The sequence below is a fragment of the Chaetura pelagica genome, unplaced genomic scaffold (genome assembly GCF_000747805.2).
Source record: "Chaetura pelagica isolate M959 unplaced genomic scaffold, ChaPel_1.0 scaffold344, whole genome shotgun sequence".
NCBI classification, from domain to species: Eukaryota; Metazoa; Chordata; class Aves; order Apodiformes; family Apodidae; genus Chaetura; species Chaetura pelagica.
In genome coordinates, this window is record NW_009953098.1 from 3177690 (window position 1) to 3183875 (window position 6186).

Below are 6186 nucleotides of genomic sequence, written 5' to 3' on the forward strand. Positions count from 1 at the left end.
TGTAACATAACATTTCTGGTTGTAGTTTGGGTGAGAATTTCATTTGAGCAGGTATGTTCATGGGAATTCATTAATTCTTAATTCACTGTTTAGGGTTTAGTGTATACAAGTTATAACACAGACATTGCCTCCGAGTTGTATATGTTGTTTGCCTTTTAACTTTTAGAAATGTAAACATAGGAGGTTTTTTTTTTTTATCCCTTCTTAAGCTCTACTGTAGTGGACTTGGTTAAATTATCTGAGGGTACAAATGAGGCACATATTTATTTGCTTTTATCTGTATTACCTGTCTAGATGGAGCATTACACTTAAGATAAATAGTGCAAATTATTTTTTTAACCTGAACAGATTTTAAAAAACAAACCTCATGCAGTAATGTTCAGTGTAAATCAGCAATTTTTCTCTAGCCTGAATTACTTGAATTTTAGGTATAATTTTTCATCATAATGTCTGAGTATCACTCTGGTATTAATTAGTTTATATAACAGTTTTCTTGTGAGTTTTCTACCTGTCTTGCAGATAGGAAGTTTTATTATTAAAGGAATTGATTGACCCAGAATAACAAGAAGTGTATGGTGGTGTCAAGTGAGATTTAATTGCAAGATGATTGTTTTCTTCATTTAGAAAGTTTCTGTAAGCAACCTCTGAAAAATATTTTGTACCAGTAATATGGCAAACAAATCAAAAGCAAATTAATTGTTCAGTCTCATGGTTTACTGATAACGTGACAGTTTATTTGGCTTTGAATAGTTCTGAAGATCTTCATCAGAATTTGTAAATGTTTTAGCAAAATACACCTTTATCTTGATATTCAGATGTGGGGGAGGATGAACATGAGGCTGCTAGAGTCATGGAGGGACTAAGTAGCACAAGTAGACACGTAATTGCTACTTCAGTTTTTCACATCTTCCTTGCAGCTCTGTTTGAGGACCTTGCAAATTCAAGCCCCTAAGCACTTAGATTTATTTTGTAATCTGCCCATCTTGTCAGTAGAAAACTGGTGCCTAATTGTCACCTAAGCCCTACTGAGGGTAATAAACCTGTCTTTTCTCTGCTTGTATTACCTGTGGGACTTGATCCAGAATGCATTCTGAGATACATCTAGTGGGATCATGTTCCACACAAAGCATAGGAAATGGTTTTAGGATGCATTCATCTCAACTGGAAGATTTGAATTAAAATTTCATACTGGTCAGGTGCACTACATTTGGCAGAGTACTGGAGTGTGTTGATGTGATCACTGTAGAGGAGAGTAGTTCTACCTAAATGGAATTAAAACTGCTTGGTAACTACTTTGCACTTTCATGAATTTTTTCTCTTTGGCTAAGAGGAATTACTCCTTTGAAAGTCCAGTGCAATCAATGAGCATGATTCAGAAATAATTGACAATCTAGTACCTGGAGATGCTTAGTCATGACTTGGTATGTTGCTGGGCCAGAATCCTTGGAAGGAAAACATGAGATTCCCCTATTTATTTAACAAGGCGGTCCAACAAACCACCAGGACTGTGAATCCTATGGGGAGGCAACTGCCTTTTTGCAGCTTACAGCTAAGTAACTAAAGCTTGAAGATAGGTGCTGTTAGGGCATTTCTTGTCTTTACTTGTAGAGGTGTAGTAAACTGAGTTTTGACATTCTTATGTCATTCCCAGAGGACTAATAGACAATCCTTTGCCTAATCTTCCTGAGACTAGCTTTAGATGATATTTCCCTCTTAAAGGGGACATGCTGGATCCCTTTCTAGCATGGCTTTCATTTTTCTTTTCCAGTTTGGTAGTGATTCTCTTTGTAACCTCTTCTAAAGATTGAAACTAGCCTGTTTATGAGGCAGATTTGGAATGGGGAACGATGTTTGCTGTTAACATCTGTGTATTGACTGTGACCAATTTTTGCCACTTCTTGCTCTATAACCTTGGTAAAAATCCATTTTTTTATGCCAGTGTTTTCAACACTGCTGGTTTTTTCCTTGTTTTTTTGGATACTTAACAGTATTTGTGGTAAAGCTACAACTGACAAAATCATACATCTTGGTTCTTTGTTACTTTACGTCTCGCTATTAACAAGTGTTTCTTTGGCCTTCTGTTCCTTTCTGTATCAATTTTGTATTTTCTCCCACTGTTCCCTACAGACATACCCTCAGCAAATATATCCATTCTCTTTGTATGTTCACAAGCCTGGTCAGTCAGTCCTTCTGAGAATGATGGCCTGTACCCTTTTCCCTAGCTTCTTTACCATTTATGTGACTGCTCTTTTCCTACTCTATTTCTTTCTGTGATTCTGTGAATATTTCTGAAGATTTTTTCAAATCTTTCTCAGACTTGATTAGCCATGTGATTTCCCTTTTGACTTTCTTCTTCCAGCAGGTACAAAATGTTACAGAACTATGAGGCAAACAGGTACACATTTCTAGCAACATAGCTTATAACCATCTTAGAATGTGAATGCTCATGTTTTTGTGAGATGCTGAGACATCAGCGTTTCATTGTAAACATTTTACTTATGTCTGAAGCATGGAGAGAAATTATAGTGGTTTGTGTGGCTGAAAGTAAAATTTGGTGTAGAATACTTGCCATGTTTGATTTTTTTTTTTTTTTTCCACAATAGAGAGGAAGAATCATCCTTAGACCCTGTAATAAGTGCTTCTGTTCACAGAAGTAAAAGCAAACATAGTTCACTGATTCTGATTTTCTTGGTGTACTCTTATTTGATATCTCTGCTACTAGTGATAGTGATATCCCAGCTGCTGTAGTCTTTCAGTGTTTTGTTTCGTCATTTCGCTTCCATCTAATTTCACATTTTTCGTAGCCAGTGTTCTCTCCCTTCCTGGATGTGCATTCAAACTTGCTCATATGCATCTTTATGTTTGAATTTCCATGCCCAACCTAGACTCTTTATTTCAAAAAATACTGATGAATGTTTACTATATTTTTCATAGTACTTTGAATTTGGCTTCTAGTTTTAAATGTCTTGTTTCTTTTTAGCCTTTTATATAAACATATCACAGATTTTTAAAAGCCAGCCAGTTTTGAGAACCTTTAATTTTTGTTTTCCAAAGGTACTAACATATTATTATTTTTTTCTTACAAAACCAGAAATGTTTGAAAACGTTTCTTTGTACTTGGAGGTGTACAAATATGTAGTGCTGTAGAGTCCAAGTACATTTTACTTACTACAGATCTATTTAAATATTTATACTGGAGGAAAAGTGACATACTGCTGTGGTACAGACTAGGGAAAAATGATGTGATAAGTATCTCTGACATTTTTTGTGTGTCACAAGAAACTGAAGAACAAGGAAAACCACCTTTATGTGGGTGGATGAGATTAGACAATCAAATATTTAGGGTATTAATATATTTTCTTTGCTTAATTTTTTAAGCATAAATTTCACATGGCCATGAGCAGAAGTGCTGTATATATTGCATGTGTGAAGCTAGGTATTTTGAAAGACATAACTCACTTTGTAATTAATTAAAAATTCATTACAATTTCTGTAATTTTGCAAGGCTAGAAATTAAAAGGCAAACAACAGTGTTATGACATCAAGTTTTTTGGCCAGAGTGGAGTCAAAAAAAAGGTATCTCATCTGTTTTTGTGGTCGAGTTTTCTGAACATGGTATAAACTCAAGAAATTGTCAGTTTTATAATTTTCACTAGCAGTGTGTGTATTGATGCTACCCGTGTATGGTCAACAGTTACCCTTTAAGTGCTACTGGTTCAGGTTCCTTCAGGTTTCTGGGTGTGACCAAAGCAGTGCTGAAGGCCTGCTTAAGGAGAGCTTACACAGGAGAGCATAGTTCACTACTTTCCCATTTAGCTGTCTCTCGAGTTTTACTTTTTCCAGATAACATAAGTACTAGACTGTTTAAAGGTCTTAGGCTACTCTTCAACTTGATAACTTAATGTGTATTTGTGTCACCATCTGGTTTACTTATTAATGTAGCACTAGTGACATATATTGTAGTCACTAGGATTCTACTTGAGGAGTTGGTTGTTACCTGAATATGAGATGCAGTTTTGCTCTTTGCTGCTGTGCTTGTGTATTTTTCTGTCATTTCCTGTAATTTTTGCAGTCCTATTTTAGAGCATCTGTTGGTGTTTTCATCACCACAGAAGGGACAACTTCCCCATAGGAAAAGTGATTTATTTTATTTTTACTTTGTGAATACAAGAAAATTAAGAATCATCACATTGTTTCTCAGGCCATTGTCTTGAGTTGCTCTTACCTGTTTTCCTCAAGGCTATTAAGTATTCTCAGTGTCACTTCTGTTGGATTTGCTTTATAAAATAATCTTTGCTTTTGCTTACTTAAGTGTTACTAATAATACTAAGTCCTATCCTTTTCCAGCCTGTGGTGTAAAAGAATCTTATCGAATATTTCATAGTGATTACAGTATTTTTTAGGTATTAAAGACATCAATTTCTGCTACGTCTATAAGAATAGGTGCTTCAGAGCTGCACATGACAAACATTGGAAGAAATGTGGGTGGAGCCTTTGAAGGTGATGTGTGTAAGGTTGCAAAACGAGTCAGGACTACCATAATATTTGTCAAGTGCAAATGCAGTTGTGGAATTTTCTTACAGACACACAGCAATATGAAACATGAGATAAATGTTCAGTATCTGTAATGATCACCTCTTGAGTTCTATTGCCTCTTGATGTAAATAGCATTTCTGTATTATTACCAATATCATCCTGAGATGTGGTCTTAAGCCTGTTTTGTATCATGTCATTAAAAAACTACCAATATCTGCTTGTAAATCCCTTGGAAGGAATACCTTGAAATTTTGAAATATGTAATTACTATTAGAAACTGTTTAATAACTCCTTTAGGTGCTAGCAATAATAAACTTCCCAGTAACTTTATTCTTACACTACTGAGAGGTGAGCAAGGTATAAAAAACATTTTTGCTATTATCATTGTGGCTTTGCCTTGACTTCTAGTCAAAGTGGCATTAGTTACTTTAATTAACTAGCAGTTCCCTTCTTTCTTGTACTGAATGTCTCTGAGTAATGACACTTGTGTGCATGTACTGCTTAATTTAGGTGTAAGCAGGTCTTGCAGCTGTGTATCAGTCATCAGGTATTACTCTTCTTTGATACTGAGATAGTCCTGCAACTCAGGAAATACTTTGGAATACTTTATAAAGGAAAAACACCAGAAGACTTTCTAAACCATTTAGATTCCATTTGAGAAAGAAACATACCTTCTTGTAAGAGATAAGAGCTGTTCTTGTCTTGGAAACTTGAAATGAGAGGAGAATAAAATGTTCCACAGTTCATTAACTAATTCTTCTTCAGAAATGATAGTTAATGCTAAATTATGTTCAATTTACTGAGAATTTTTAATCTACTAAGACTGATCTCTATTCATAGAACAAACTTCTATGGTCATTTTGCTCATGAGCTTTTATCTTCCTACCTTACATATAAATATATATATAGGAGTTACTATATATGGACAAGTATTTGTGAAATACTCAGCACTTCTCCAATGTTAATTTGTTTCAGTAGTTCATAGACACATTTCTTAAAAGAAAGAAACATAAAAGCCCCATTTCATTTCTGATTGCCCCATGACCTCCATCATTTGAGGCTATGAAAAATGATATCATTGGTAAATCCCAGAGTTCTTTGAGTATTGATCTTACTGTTTTGTACCTGGGGGGAGACTCTTGGGCTGAAAATTGATCAAAGGTCAGTTAGTTGAGTACGTAAGAAAAGCCTCCTTGGTTGTGAATCTTAGTTCTGTGCTCTGCTTTGTGATTGCATGGGAGATAGAACAACTGCTTTGCATCCCCCAGAAGAGAAGTGAAGGAGAGCTGCAGGGCAGCTGAAGTTTGTGCACTATCAAAGTTAAGTGTGAAGTAAAGAAGGGGAAAACTGCTGAAATGAACATAGATGAGATTTGCTGGTGAGGTATTCAAAGTTACATGGAAGTACAAGAGAGAAGAGACAGGATTTTTTAAATTTTATTTTTTATGCAGTACTGATATAGTTTAATTTCTACGCTTATCAAAATACAGAAAAATGTTATTATAAAGTGAAACATTTTAAACTTCCATTATGCAACAATTCAGAATGATCTTGTAATTTGTTAGTAACCTCTTCCATTACTTAAGAAGTAGGAAGAATGTAGGTGTAGCTTGGCCAATCTGTTTATCAGTATGCTGGCAGTCATGAACC